The following is a 16,493-nucleotide window of genomic DNA, read 5'->3' as shown; positions in this document are numbered from 1 at the left end:
CTTTGGTGAGTACATCAGGGATCCCCCTGTCATATGCAGGCACCTAAACCTGGCCTTCAGGAGGCCAAAGGTCCTTTCTATGATCCTCCTAGTTCGCCCATGGGCCTCATTGTACCGTTCCTCTGCCCTGGTCCGGGGATTCCTCACTGGGGTCAATAGCCAAGGCAGGTTGGGGTAACCAGAGTCACCTATTAGCCACACACGTTGTCTCTGTAGCTGTTCCATCACATAAGGGATGCTGCTATTACGCATCACATACGCGTCATGCACTGAACCAGGGAACATGGCATTCACATGGGAGATGTACTGGTCAGCCAAACAGACCACCTGGACGTTCATAGAATGGTAACTTTTCCTGTTTCAGTACACCTGCTCATCGTCTTTTGGGGGGACTAAGGCCACATGGGTCCCATCAATGGCACCAATTATGTTGGGAATATGTCCAAGGGCATAAAAATCACCCTTCACAGTGGCCAAATCAACCTCCTCAGGGAATATAATGTAACTCCGCATGTGTTTCGTCAGGGCAGACAACACTCTAGACAAAACTTTTGAAAACATTGGCTGATACATTCCAGATGACATGGCCACTGTTGTCTGGAATGAGCCACTTGCAAGAAAATGGAGGACTGACAGCACCTGCACCAGAGGGGGAATTCCTGTGGGTTGACGGATGGGGGACATCAGGGCTGGCTCCAGCTGGGCACACAGTTCATGGATAGTGGCACGGTCAAGTCGGTATTGTAGTATGATGTGGCGTTCTTCCATTGTCGACAGGTCCACCAGCGGTCGGTACACGCGAGGATTCATCCTTCTCCTCGCAAGTCCCAGCGGACGGTGCCTAGGAATGACAACATGGAGCACAGAGTCAAGCTAATCACTGGTACGTTCACCACAGCTTGCATAGCACACGGTTATCCATGTATTGAAAGGCGTGTATGTGTGGCAATGCAAGGCCTAGGCCTGTGTGTCGCAGTAGAAATTATGCCATGTGGGCCCTTGAAATGGCGGCTGCCTGACCTGTGAAGTGGGACAATGGGATGTGAGGTCAATGCGCTGGCGGAGCACACCGTGGCGGTAGGCGGTCGAAGACCGCTATACGAAGCCGCATTGGTTAACATTGAAGCCTATGGGTTTCAGGAGCCAATGACGATGTGCGCCGGCGGTAGCGGTACGCACCGCCACGGTACGCACCGCCGCGGGCGTGACCGCCATTTTCTATCTGCTTAATCACTCGAGACCTGATCATCCACAGGAGAGGACCTATACTGCAAGTGCTGCTGTGACCTCGGTCTGGAAGAGACAATGGCTGCTGCGACTGGGGAAAGGGCCCCTGCCTTCACGTCTGAAGAGTTGGAGAAGCTCGTGGATGGGGTCCTCCCCCAGTATGCGTTACTCTACGGTCCTCCAGACCAACAGGTAAGTACACCGGGTGCACATGGAATGGGCGATGCCTGTGTGGAGTGGGGTGGATGTAAGTTGGTGGGGTGGGGGGCGAATGAGGAGTGCAACGCACGACAGATGAGAGCATGTGCCATATGGGAAGGTTGGGGAGGGGGGGCCAATCACATCTAACATGCAGTAAGTTGATGAATGTTTCCTTCCCACCCTGTACATGTCACATAGGTCAGCGCCCATCAGAAAGTCGAGATTTGGCGTGCCATCGCCAAGGAAGTCCGGGCCCTGGGGGTCCATGTCAGACGGGGCACCCACTGCCGCAAGAGGTGGGAGGACATCCGCCGCGGGACCAGGAAGACCGCTGAGTCACTGCTGGGGATGGCCTCCCAACCTAGGAGGGGTGCCAGTCGTACCCTGACCCCCCTGATGTCCCGGATCCTGGCGGTGGCCTACCCTGATTTGGATGGGCGCTTGAGAGCATCACAGCAGACACAAGGGGGTGAGTATCAGCACATTCTGCTATCTTTCTGCGCAGTGGAGGCGTCTGGGTGGGGGAGGAGGGTTATGGGTGACATTAGGCCAGGGCGCTTTCTGTAGTGTAGTCCTCTCCCTTAGGCATGGCCCTGTGCTCCCGGCCCCCACCTCTGTAGGGTGACAAGTACAGCTATTGATGGTCCAGCCTCACACATGTGCGCGTTTGTCGTCTCTTGACCTGTTGTCCTAGTCAGAAGTACTGAGTAGTGTACACCGAATGCGCGGCTTAGTGCATGATGCTCCTGTGTCTGTCCTCTCCGCCAACGGTGTTGACATTGCATGCACTCAACCTGGTCTTCTTTTTTCTCCCCCCACCCTTCTTCTTCATCTTCTTGTGCATGTGTGCATTAGCATCATCAGGCGGAGGAGATTTGGCATCGGAGCACGAGGGAGCTGCAAGTCACAAGGCCCCGGTGGCCCAGGAACAGACACCGAGGGCACTAGTGATCCGGAGGGCGAGGGGAGCACCACAACGGGGACCGGTGGTGAGACCAGCGACACAGACACGTCCTTGGATGGGTGCTCCCTAGCGGTGGCGGCAACATCCGGGCCCCCCGCCTCTACAGATACAGCCGCCACCCAGCGCACCAGCCCCGCCCTCCCTGCAGCCGCTCAGCCTACGCTCCGTGCCCGCTCGCCCAGGAAGGCGGCCGTCTCCTTCGCCCCAGGCACCTCAGCCCCTGCCCCTGTCACCCCTGCTGCCCTCAGTGCGGAGCTCATTGACCTTGTGAGGACGCTCATTGTTGGGCAGACTACCCTTTTGAATGCCATCCAGGGGGTAGAAAGGGAGGTGCATCAGAGCAATGCCTACCTGGAGGGCATTCATTCGGGTCAGGCTGCCCATCAACGATCGTTCACTGCTCTGGCCTCAGCACTGACGGCAGCCATTGTCCCTGTTTCCAGCCTCCCTCTTCTGACTGCCTCCACCCTGTCTCTGTCTCCTGTTCCTCAGCCTATCCCATCCACACCATCTGACCAGCCTGCACACACCTCAACACCCAAGGGCAGCTCATCCAGACACAAGCACCACAGATCCCACAAACACTCACCCAAGCAACACCCAGATGCAGACATTCCAACAGTCACTACCACCCCTGTGTCCCCCTCCTCCTCGTCTCCCTCCTCCCTCCCTGTGACGTCTACACTCACACCTGCATGCACACCAACATCAGCCAGTGCTTCCATCACCACCACACCCTCCTGTACAGTCCGCACGCATGCAGTCACCACCCCATCTGCCATTTACACGTCCCCTGTGTCCTCTCCCACTGTGTCTGTCACCCCCTCTTCCAAGACACACAAACGCAGGCAGCCACCCACCCAACAGACATCCACCTCCCGACAGCCTACAGCACCAGCACCTTCACCCAATGACAGCACACCTGACTCTCCTACAACCACATCCTCTTCCTCCACTCCCATCACCACTTCTCCTACCCTTTACCTTGGCCCTAAAAAACTTTTCCTGGCTAATCTTAACCTCTTTCCCTCCGATGACCTACCCCCTCCATCTGCAAAGAGTCCCAAGAGCACCACAGCCACCACCAGCCCAGCTTCGGGTGTCACTGTTGTGCATGGGTTCTGGAGTCCACCCTTTGCCAGCAGTGACACCTCAATCAGCAGCAAGGACACATCCAGCCCCCCCCCGGCAAGAGGACCAGGAAACAAAAGGGCCGCCGTGCGAGGACTGACACGGCTGCCCCCAAGGAGCAAAGTTCGCCCACTTCCCCAGCCACAACATCTAGGGGAGGCAAGGGCCCGAGAGCCCCATCTAAGGAGCGTAAGGGCAGCAGGGCGGAGAAGTCAGCCAGCAGGAGCGCGGAGCAGGTGGGCCCCACATGCCACATCCCAGCTGTCAAGGAGGACACCAAAGGGCCCAGGACTCCGTCACCGAAGGGTCCAGAAACATCACGGTCGGAGGGCGACTGAGCAGGGAGTCCAGCCCAGGTCTGGCTCCCTTGACCTACTGGATGTGCACCGCTGAAGAGGGGCCGCCGTGCAGTAGAGCACCGCTGAACAGGGCCCGCCGTGAAGAAGAGCACCGCTGAACAGGGCCCCGCCGTGCAGAAGAGCACCGCTGAACAGGGCCCGCCGTGCAGAAGAGCACTGCTGAACAGGGCCCCGCCGTGAAGATAGGCACCGCTGAAGAGGGCCCCGCCGTGCAGAAGAGCACCGCTGAACAGGGCACCGCCATGCAGAAGAGCACCGCTGAACAGGGCCCCGCTGTGCAGAAGAGCACCGCTGAAGAGGGCCCGCCGTGCAGAAGAGCACCGCTGAACAGGGCCCCGCCGTGAAGATAGGCACCGCTGAACAGGGCCCGCCGTGAAGATAGGCACCGCTGAAGAGGGCCCCGCCGTGCAGAAGAGCACCGCTGAACAGGGCACCGCCGTGCAGAAGAGCACCGCTGAACAGGGCCCGTCGTGCAGAAGAGCACCGCTGAACAGGGCCCCGCCGTGAAGATAGGCACCGCTGAACAGGGCCCGCCGTGAAGATAGGCACCGCTGAAGAGGGCCCCGCCGTGCAGAAGAGCACCGCTGAACAGGGCCCGCCGTGAAGATAGGCACCGCTGAACAGGGCCCGCCGTGAAGATAGGCACCGCTGAAGAGGGCCCCGCCGTGCAGAAGAGCACCGCTGAACAGGGCCCGCCGTGCAGAAGAGCACCGCTGAACAGGGCCCCGCCGTGCAGAAGAGCACCGCTGAACAGGGCCCGCCGTGCAGAAGAGCACCGCTGAACAGGGCCCCGCCGTGAAGATAGGCACCGCTGAACAGGGCCCGCCGTGAAGATAGGCACCGCTGAAGAGGGCCCCGCCGTGCAGAAGAGCACCGCTGAACAGGGCCCGCCGTGCAGAAGAGCACCGCTGAAGAGGGGCCCGCCGTGCAGAAGAGCACCGCTGAACAGGGCCCCGCCGTCTCAAGCACCGCTCCGCTGGGCTCCGCCGTCTCAAGCACCGCTCCGCTGGGCACCGCCGTCTCAAGCACCGCACCGCTGAACAGGGCCCCGCAGTCTCAAGCACCGCTCCGCTGGGCCCTTCCTGTCAAGCACCGCTCCGCTGGGCCCCGCCGTCTCAAGCACCGCTCCGCTGGGCCCTTCCTGTCAAGCACCGCTCCACTGGGCACCGCCGTCTCAAGCACCGCTCCGCTGGGCCCCGCCGTCTCAAGCACCGCTCCGCTGGGCCCTTCCTGTCAAGCACCGCTCCGCTGGGCACCACCGTCTCAAGCACCGCTCCGCTGGGCACCGCCGTCTCAAGCACCGCTCCGCTGGGCCCTTCTTGTCATGCACCGCTCCGCTGGGCACCGCCGTCTCAAGCACCGCTCCGCTGGGCACCGCCGTCTCAAGCACCGCTCCGCTGGGCCCTTCCTGTCATGCACCGCTCCGCTGGGCCCTTCCTGTCAAGCACCGCTCCGCTGGGCCCTTCCTGTCAAGCACTGTTTATGGTTCACTGTGCCCACCATGCCTCCTCCTTTACCAGTGGAGACTGTCATCCACCTGATGGACTGTGGCTTTGCACTGCCCAGGATGGCACAGTGGGCAACCCACCAACTGTAGAGACTTGAGAGACTTTGGCTTTGCACTCCCCAGGATGGCACAGTGGGCAACCCACCCACTGTAGAGACTTGAGAGACTGTGGCTTTGCACTCCCCGGGATGGTAAAGTGGGCAAGCCACCCACTGTAGAGACTTGAGAGACTGTGGCTTTGCACTCCCCAGGATGGCACAGTGGGCAACCCACCCACTGTAGAGACTTGAGAGACTGTGGCTTTGCACTCCCCAGGATGGTAAAGTGGGCAACCCACCCACTGTAGAGACTTGAGAGACTGTGGCTTTGCACTCCCCAGGATGGTAAAGTGGGCAACCCACCCACTGTAGAGACTTGAGAGACTGTGGCTTTGCACTCCCCAGGATGGTACAGTGGGCAACCCACCCACTGTAGAGACTTGAGAGACTGTGGCTTTGCACTCCCCAGGATACATCAATGGGCATGGTGGCCCCTTCGTGGATCTGGCGTCGTGGACTCATGTGGCTGTGGTGCCCCCCCTTCCCTTCCCCCTGAGGTGCCTGTAGTTTTTTTATCAGATGCCCCTGCAGTGTTCTCTCCAAAGGACTCAGGTCTCGTGTGTGGGCTTTGCCCTTGTGTCGCTAAACTGTAGCCCACGGACTGTTCTATTTAACTTTGATGTAGAGGACTAATTGCCTCAGTTCTCCATGGCAGTGTATATAGTATTATTTTGTTATGGATATTTTGCATAGTTGACCGATACATATCAGAGTCTATTTTTTATTTAAATTTTTCTTCACAATTTAATTATGTCTTTGCATTTTTCAGGGGGGTTTGGGTGGTGTCACTGTGCATTGTTGCTCTGCATTGGTGTGTACATAGTTTGGGGGGGGTGGGGGTCGCATATGTGTGTGCCGTAAGCTTCCCTCCTCCCCCCTCCCGTGTGTCGTAGGTGCAGTACTCACCGTTGTCGTCTGCGCCGGCGTTCGTACTCGTGGTAGATGAGAAGGTAGACGAGAGCAGGTAGGATGTTTAATTCGGGTTCCATGCTGTCCTCCGTACTCGTGGAGTGTGTTTTGGTGAGCGTTTTCCCGTTCGTAGTCTGTTTCCGCCGTGTTTTTATCGGCGGGGCTCCCGCCCCGGAAAAGGTGGCGGATTGGTGAGTTGTAATACTGTGGGCGGTACATTGTCTGCCGCCTGCCTGTTGGCGGTGACCGCCGCGCTGTTTGTCTGTCCCGCCGTGGCGGTCGGAGTGTTAATGTGGCGGGCTGTGTTGGCGGTTGCCGCCAGGGTCAGAATTCCATTTTTTCGACCGCCGGCCTGTTGGCGGTTTGGCCGCCGCTTTATCACCGACCGCCAGGGTTAGAATCACCCCCTATGTGTTGAGGGTGTCGGCCCATTGACCGGCAATACTTTGCTCCAGCTGCGGTGGGGGCCGCTGGATAGCTCGGGGTAGAGATGAAGGGGCTGGAGATGTTGAAGTGTATGATGGAGTGGTTGGTCTAGGAGAGTTTGGTGATGTGGCTGTTCTTGACCCTATTGCTGGAGATGAATATGGTGTTCAGTATATCTTGCATTGTGTGTGGGGTCGGTGGCAAATTGAGTGAGTTTGATGTCACTCATCCTGTCAAGGAGGCTGACGGTGTTTGTGTCATTGAGGCTGTCAAAGTGGAAATTCAGATCTTCAAGGAAAATTTAGTCTTTGGACTCAAGGGCAAGAGGGGTGATGACGTCTGGCAGAAGCTGGGTATGGTTGAGGTGGTCTTATCAAGGGTGCCCCTGATGATTCCCCCATCTGCCTGGAGTTTGAAGTTGAGGTATTCCATGGCATGGATGGTGTCTTCTGTCTCGTTGGTGCAGTAAATGTGTTCTTTGTGGATAATGGCGATCTCTCCTTCAGGTATATTGGTGACTTTATATCTGTTGGGTGTTGCTGTGGCGATGTCTGGAGTGGAAGCCAGTGTGAGCCAGGTCTCAGTGAGGAAGACAACATCTGGGATGAGGATATTGATGATGTGGTGAGTTTAGTGGCCATGTGGCAGCATCAAGTCTGAGGATCCAGGAAGGAGCTCCATTGTGAAATTGCTAATCACTGTTTCTCTTGCTAGACATATTAAAAGCATTGCTGCTTTCTGTCTTTTGTTGTGTGTTCCTCCATAACCTGCTTTGGTGGCCACAATTGCTTTGGGGTACACATGGAGTTGGGTATGTCCTAGACCAACACTGTGTACTTGTTCTATCTGTGTCTATGTTTCTTGAATCTGTCCTGGAAACTCTTCTCCTCACTGTAAGTGGCCAGACCAGCTGCTGTCAATTTCTCTGGTGGCACAGATGCACAGATTCTCAATGAGTACTGGGATAACTTTGTACTAGTGGCGTAATTGTAGAATCAATAAATAATCAGTGCATATAAACAGCTTGAGCACTTGATAGAACCACAGACTCACCAGTATGCCCATTTGGGTAATCTGTATATTTTTATCTGGCCACGGACAAACGCAGAGAATAAAGACCTCTTAACTGGATTGCTCATAGCCAATTTTAATAGATTTGTCTCCCAATCTACCACTTGTTCACAAATTAGAGTAAAGGGCACCACCCCTTGCTGTGACAAAAAATAACAGGCAAGGACAATAAAAGATCTCAGTGAAATAATCCCCCTGGGGTGCCCTCTGGTTATTGCAACACCCGCCCAATGAGTATTCATTTCTGTTCTCACTGCCTTGAGAAGAGACTTGGTGGTCCTGCAGAAAAGCATATCTACCTAATCTTCTATAAACACCTCAGGATTTTACAGGTAATCTATTGCCTACATAACTTGTATAGGGCCAGGAGAGAACTTCCAAAAGTCAAATATTGATTTATGATCCTTGTGTTCTAAACCTGCAGTGAGGAAGGAAATATCCAAAAAGCATGAGGCATCATGATGATCCTTGCTGGTTAGAGGAACTTGGTCACCTGCTGATGGCCAAACAGACAGAGAATTTGTCTGGACTGTGAACTGAATCAGGAGCATTAGATAGAAAAGTGACTTCTTGCTGCTTTGATCTCATAAGATAAATTAGGAAGATCCTCTGGCTCTTGACCAACTCCACTGAAAAGACTATAGTGGAGGCTTTGATTACTTAACACCAAGACTATGGCAAAGTGTTTTGCATCTGGTAATAACGGAGGCTTCTTTCAGAAGACTCCAAATAATTCATAATGCGGCTGCGCCTTCTAGGCCAAATCCCCAATCACTCTTGTGTCTTCTCTCAGATAAGGGACATTCATTGGAAGCACTTTCAATGAATGCGCTCTGCTTTGCTCATTGAGCCTTGTGGCAAACAGGTTACCTTGTGTTTCACATAAGCTTTATTCGGCCAACAGACCATCAAAGCAATACAATACAATACAATATAATATAATAATATAAACCATAATGTCATAGAAAATTTTTTAAAAAAAAGAATGATCCATGTTTGCCCGTCTTAAAACAATTTCAACTCATTGTAAATAAAAAGTGCGTATGCGCCATGCTGTTGCTAAAAACTTACTTACTGCGTAAATTGTCACATTTGAATTGTGGCTTTTTAAGATCCGCAAAGCTAGAAAACATTTCCTTAAATTCAATTCCCTACAGATTTTATGTATCCATTTAAACCTTGGGATTGAATAGGCGGGACAAAAAAACATAAAATGTTCTACTGTTTCGGAAGGAATGCCACATACAGGACAGGTATCAGAGCTTGACTTAGGTCCCCATCTGCTCGTTAAGGCCTTCAGGGGTAATGTTCCAAATCGAAATCTGGCATACAAACTTTTGCCTAACAAATCAGGTATTGTATCTAAGTATGGTTCAAACTCAGGGTACCATTTAAAATTAATAAACGAGTTAGTTAAATGACCATTCGATTTCTGAGAAATGTAATTATTACATATGTGGGACCAGTAAGCTCTCTTCAATACTTTTACATGGGGCTTCACAAGTTGCTGGGGATTCTCCCAGAAGTTCCTCAGTCCTAGCATGCAAAACCAACTAGATACGTGTTTGATCCATGGTATGGACATGGAGTTAGAGGTTTTTAACAATTCTAATAGGGAAGACTTATATATAGCCAGTTCAGGAACTACCCAAAGCCTCACCCAATATAGTAGGGGCCGTAAGATAATCAAATCGGCTATACGTTTAAGCCCTAGATCTAAAAAAAGGGGGGTTAATGGGGTGCTAGTGGGACAAGCACATAGAGCCCGTGCAAAGCTATTCTCAATTTTAGTTATCCTACTGCTATCTGTCATGCCCCAAATCTCTGCACCATAAACAGCAGCACCCTGTGCCTTGGCCACATAGATCTTTACTGCTGGAGACACAACTTTAGCGATCGTATTCCTGTAAAGGCGTAATATGGATGCTGCCCGATGTTGCAAAAGCCCGCCACTCTTACCGACTTGTTCGTCCCAGAGGAGTGAGTCTGTAAGCCTCACACCCAAGTAGTCGATAGAGCTAACCTGGTCCAAAATAGCTCCATCTAACCTGATCGTACACTTCTTACGAGAGCCAGAGCGAAGCACCATCAATTTTGTTTTCTTCGAGTTCAGCTCTAAACCAAAATTCCAGTAGAATGATTTAAATCTATCCACAAGAATTTGCAGCCCCATAGGGGTCTTTGAGATCAATAGAGAGTCATCCGCAAAAAGAAGAATTGGGATTTTCTGATTGCCTAAGCTGGGAGCATCATTCTGGCATGTCATGAGTTCTTGGACCACCTCGTTAATAAATAAAGAAAACAAAAGTGGCGCTAGGACACATCCCTGACGAACACCTCTTTTAATGGGAAACTTGTTAGTCAATTCGCCTTGGTTACACCATCTTACTTGAGCGTATGTGCCTTCATGCATACGTGTTAATAAATGAATGATATCAGATGGTTACCTTATTTTAGGCATCTTGTCAGCCCCTATTGACCATCTAGAACCTTGCGCTCTGCTAATCTTAGACTTGCTTGGCTACCTCAAATCTGTCAGAATATAGAGGGAGGGCACTCCTTCAGATGCCTAACACCGATACTATGAGTGTCCCTACAACTTTATCTACACCTCAGCCCCTCTGAAACAATATTCCACAAACAACTTAAGACTTGGATATTTTAATCTGCTTTGTTTCAATATTAACTGTTGGGGTCTGTTTTTTCCATAGAGCTGGGAAACCATTTTGGGTATCCAGATGCTTTACAAAACAAATTACTAAAATACAAATAGAAAATAGAAAAGACAATAGAGTGGAGATTTTGTACTACGCGAAACTGTGGTTGCCTCAATGCCAGATTTTGAAAGCATTTTAAGTCTCATACTATATCAAATGAATCTAAGAAAACTTCTGCTCCTCCTTAAGGGGCTTTATAGTGTTGGAAGTGGCCTCTCTGAAGGGTCACCCCAAAACCTTTTGCCTTCCTCCTCTTCTCTCCTGACCACATTGTTGTTGGCTTTAGGACTCTGGACACTTGCTAAAGTGCATGTGCTCTCTCCCTAAAACATGGTGACATAGGCTCATACCCAATTGGCATATTTAATTTACTTGTAAGACCCCAGTAAAGGGCACTACATGTGCCCAGGGCCTGTAAATTAAATGCTACTAGTGGGCTTGCAGCACTGACTGGGCCACCCACATAAGTAGCCCATTAAACATGCCTTAGGCCTGCCATTGCAAGGCCTGTGTGTGCAGTTTCACTGCCACTTCGACTTGACATTCAAAAGTACTTGCCAAGTCTTAAACCCCCCCTTTTCTTCATAGATGTCACCACTAAGGTAGGCCCTAGGTAGCTCATAGCAGAGGGTGTTATGTAGGTAAAAGGCAGGACATGTACATGTGTGTTTTATATGTCCTGGTAGGGGAAAACACCTAAATTCATTTTCCGCTACTGTGTGGTCTGCTCCTTTCATAGGCTAGCATTAGGACTGCCCTCATATACTGTTTGTGTGGTAGATTCTGATTAGAAAGGGGTAACCAGGTCATATTTAATATGGCCAGAATGGTAATAGAAATTCCTGCTTATTGGTGAGGTTGGATTTTATATTACTATTTTAGAAATGCCACTTTTAGAAAGTGAGCATTTCTCTGCACTTAAAATCCATCTGTGCCTTACAGCCTGTCTCCAGTCAATATCTGGGCTGGGCTGGTTGACAACTTCATTGTGTATTTCACCCAGACAACCACAAGCACAGGACACTCAGTCACACCTGTACTCATCTGCATACTGAATACGTCTTCCTGGGCTGGAGGAGCGGAGGGCTTGACACTAACATTTCAAAGGCTAGTGGCCTGCTCTCACACAATGGACTGCCAAACCCGCTCTGGGACCCTGACAGACAGAACTGTACTGAAATGGGAACTTGTGATCCACAAAACTACACTTTGAAGTCTCCCCCACTTCAAATAAATTTTTGGGTATATAAACTGGGTCTCTGACCCCACCAAATCAGACACTTCTGGACCTGAACCTGCAAACTGTTAAGAGGAACTTCCTGGCTGCATAAAGGACTCATCTGGACTGCTTTGCTGGGAAGGACTGCTGCCCTCTGATTTTGCTGAGAAGTGCTCTCCAAGGGCTTGGATTGAGCTTTCCTCCAGTTTTCTGAAGTCTCATGGCCAAAAAGAGTTCGGGCCTGATTTATGAAAAGTTAGCGCCGCCATTGCGTCATTTTTTGAGTGGTGCAAACTTACAAAATATGATTATATTTTGTAAGTTTGCGCCGCTTTTGCGTCAAAAAATGACGCAAAGGCGGCACTAACTTTTTTATAAATCAGGCCCTTCATCTCTTCAGGAAACTCCTTGTTTGCCAAAAATCGACGCACAGCCTGCCAGAAACAACTTACAGCTGTTTTGCGACCGAGAATCACCGCACAGCAGAGCTGGAATGGCACCTGACTTCCTGAGTGAAGAATTAACGCAGCTCCTGTATTGCAGCCGGAAAATTGACACACAGCCTACCGGATCGACGCATAGCCGAACCGGAATGACACAGCCCGACTCCCAAAGTGTAGAATCGACACAGCTCCTGCCGTGTGCCAGTAAATTTGATGCATCGCATACCAGATGCACGGAACACCTGTGACTTCTTCCCTCGCACCCAGGTTTTCCCTGCATCATCCCTAGGCTTCAAAAAGATCCCTGCATCGCAGAGAGGAACCAAGACTGCATGCTGGAAATGGACACGAAGCCCCTTGCAGCGTGGAAAGAAATTACGTATTGTCTGTGCCGCGTCAGAAAAACTGACGCACACCCTATTTTTTTACGCATCCCCTTCTCTGTGGTCTCCGTGCATGTTATTTTTATGCAAAACAGGTACTTTGTGTAAGCAAGAAACAACTGTGGATTTCTAATCTCGCAAAAGTGATGTCTCAACTTGTGCTTATTTAATCTTTTTAGTTTTAACCTTAATTTCACCAGTTAAATATCATGTATTTTTCTAAACCTGTGTGGTCTATTTTGGAGGTGTTTTCACTGTGTTCTTGTATGATTTATTGCACAAATATTTTGCACATTGCCTTCTAAGTTAAGCCTGACTTCTCAGTGCTAAGCTACCAGAGGGTGGGCACAGGATAATTTGGATTGTGTGTGATTTACCCTGACTAGGATTGTGGTCCCTATTTGGACAAGGGTGTATACCTCTGCCAACTAGAGTCTCAATTTCTAACCCTGAGCCAATTGGAATTCCTGAATTACTGGTAACAGCGGAATCGTGCTCAATGCTTCAAATAGATCTTTCTAGTTCTATTATAAATATGAGACCGACTTGCATCTCTTCATCACCTTGGTTTCAGTTTTCAGATGAAGATAAACAGGATTGAAGCCTGATGAATTAAACCTTTGTAACTTTATTCCTCACCCAGACATTTATTACAGGGGAGTAGGGCAGGAAAAAACAAACTGAACCTAAGATGTTTTTAATAATTCTTTAAAAGTTGATGAAGCATCAGATTTGTCAACGGTTAATATGTATCCATTAATGCTTAAAACGTTTCAAGGAATGCAGGAGACACCCATCTTGTCAAACATTCAAAAAAATAAGCAAATTGAATTGCTTAAAATAATTGAGAGGGGAATGAATGTAACAAATGTAGAGGTGGGAAATATAAGGTCAGGTTTGTCAAAAGCAACACCAACCAGTTCTCTAGTAAGGTGTGCGTTGAGTGTGTTTCTCATTGCCCAATGTTTGTATATAAAGCTGTAGAAAGATATGGTAGAAATGCCATAGTAAACTCTAGGGAGCATATTTATAGTGCCCTAGCACCACCATGCGCTACATTAACGTTATTGTCTTTGACGTTAATGAGGCCGAGGCCAAAATCCCTGCGCCTTATTTACAGGGTGGGGCGATGTATGCATTGCCCCACCCTATAACCCTTTGCGCTACATTATGCCTGCACCAGGCATAATGTATGCAAAGGGGGCGTTCCCCTGTAAGGGAGCTGGGAAAATGGCATAGGGAAATCTATGAGATTTATTACGCCATTTTTTACGGCTCTTTTAACGCAAAGAGCAAGACGTTAAAAGGGGCCTTCCATTCATTAGAATAGGGCTCTATGTACTCTGCAGGAGTAGTGCCAATATTTTGGCGCTACTCCTGCAGAGTACATCAATAGCATCATGAATAATGATGCTACTGCCCCCTACCCTGCGCCATGGTGTGCCACATTTTAAATATGGCACACACGTGGTGGCGGTAAGGGGGTGCTAAGGGGCGCAGGGAAAGTGGCGCTGCACTCAGTGCAGCACCACTTTCCATAAATCTGCCCGTAGGTTTCATTTTAGAAAGGAAATATTACACACCGCCGCTTCACCTTTACAAATTAGCAGAAAAAAATGAAAGACGTATAAAACCTCAGCAGCACAGTACATGAAATCTGCACTCAAATCCTCAAAGAGAAATATCAAACACATGCCCTCTGCGTCATTGATCAAAAAAGTAAAAACTATGAATCTCCTCAGAGTATTTAACACAGCTCAAGGGTATTCCTGTCAGAAGGGAATTAGCTCAGCCAAAATTAGATCCTTTCTTATTGGAAGTATCTTGCATTTCAATGTATGGTTCACCGTAAGCAATCAGCAACAAGACGATGCAGTGCTCTGTTTAAAAGTTCTAGAAAAGGGGAACTGTAAATCAAAAATCCGTCTTTAAACTGATGCAGATTTCAAGTAGCTTTCAAACAATCAGTGCACTCAAAGAAATAAACACCACAGATATGGAATTAGTGTTTTTTTGTGATATCGATGCATAACGGATGAAGGCCACCTTCTAATCTGAAACTCTTCTGCAATTCAGGCTACAGTATCAAGCCTAGAAGTGAAGGCAATGATCTCCGTGAGGGCCACCCTCAGGATAGGCCAATTCCAGGTTCACCATTAGCCACTGCTTCCAATTATTCCTCAAAATATCACATTTAAATGGGAAGTTTTAGCGTGAGGACTACTATTAGCACCTTTTTTCAGCATTTAGTAGATACGAATTAGCATATGAATTTGCCATTATTTTGCTATCTGCTTCTAAGGGGGCACATTGCAGGAGGTCATTTTGCAAACGTCACGGTCTGCTACGAAATTAGTAACATGCAATTAGCTGATAGTTCGTGTTTGGGCTGGTCCGAGTGGGTGATGACAGTCAATCAGAATGGTGAAACCAAATAGCAATATTATTACTGGTACATAAAATCGGTGTGTTAGTACCATTTTATTTTGCAGCAGACAGCACCGAAAATGTCTATGAACCACCCACACCTCCCTCTACCATGTTATGCTGTGAAGGACAGCACTGGCATTGTTTCTGATGATGCTCAAGGCCCATATACTTGCTTTTCTTCTGATCGACCTGTTGGGCAAGAGGTAAAGGGGAGTTAAATTCAACACTTCAATCAATTAACAGTGTAACCTATTTGGTCACACATTAAATCCTGGAGAGGGAGAGCAAACTTTAAAAATGTATTATAAACTTAGGGGCAAAATTATGTAAATGAATATCAAAAACATGCTATATAAGTACAGAATCACCAAAGGTGAATTAAAGCGTCAAGTGAAATTAAATTGTAAAAGCATAAGGCATACAAGAATTTCAGTTGCAGCAATAGAAAAGATGAGAAACAAGATCTAATGATCATTATTTAAATTGTGACCTTCTTGGTTAATCATTGGCAAAACTAAATTAATCTAAGTACCCTAAACTAAGCTAAAGGAATGTATCTCTCAGGAAATATAGGAAAATGTCAGCATAGCAGAAACTTCAGTAGAAGTTCTGATAGAGGTGTTACATAGCACAAAGCCGCACAAAGGGATAAAGAGTACGGAGGTCAATACCCCTCTAAGTCTCAAGGGGGAATCTGCTTTTGACTAACTAGGTGACCACCAATTAAACCTACAGGGGTTTCTGCTCATGAGAATCTGCTCTTGACTAACTAGGTGACTACCAATTAAACCTACAGAAGCTTTGAGAAATCTACATAATCAACACCAGTAGTTTTCCATCTTCTTTGCACAGTTGAAATTGGCAACTCCCATCAAGTTCTCATCCCACAAATCTGAGAGACTTTGAGTGTCTCTTGGAGCCTGGTACACAAACAAGAGTCTTTTCTTTGACAGTTCATTAGCACTCCTTTGTCCTTGCCAAAGTATCCTCCCGTACCCCACTATGTCAGATACACAATATGCCTTTCATTAACTGTCGACTCAGACGGACGCACCTGCACATAAAGAATATTGCAAGGTGAGCAAAATTCTACATTGAAGGTTAAACACATGAAACAAACATTTCAGGCTTTTGGTTATGCTAACTGAACATGGCATTTCAATACACATTTCAAATACATGATTATAGGTGCAGCGTCAATTATAATTCATACATGATTAGGAATGAAACATGATCATATGCAAGTTCACCATAATATCACAGTCTGAGTACATGAACATACATGTGCATAAGTATGACCGTCCAGCATGTTAAAATCAACATTAGGATACATATATATATATATATATATATATATATATATATAGATATATATATATATATATCTTGTGAACACCTTCAATAATGT

Source organism: Pleurodeles waltl, chromosome 5 (genome assembly GCF_031143425.1).
Source record: "Pleurodeles waltl isolate 20211129_DDA chromosome 5, aPleWal1.hap1.20221129, whole genome shotgun sequence".
Lineage (NCBI taxonomy): Eukaryota > Metazoa > Chordata > Amphibia > Caudata > Salamandridae > Pleurodeles > Pleurodeles waltl.
This window is presented reverse-complemented; position numbering follows the sequence as displayed.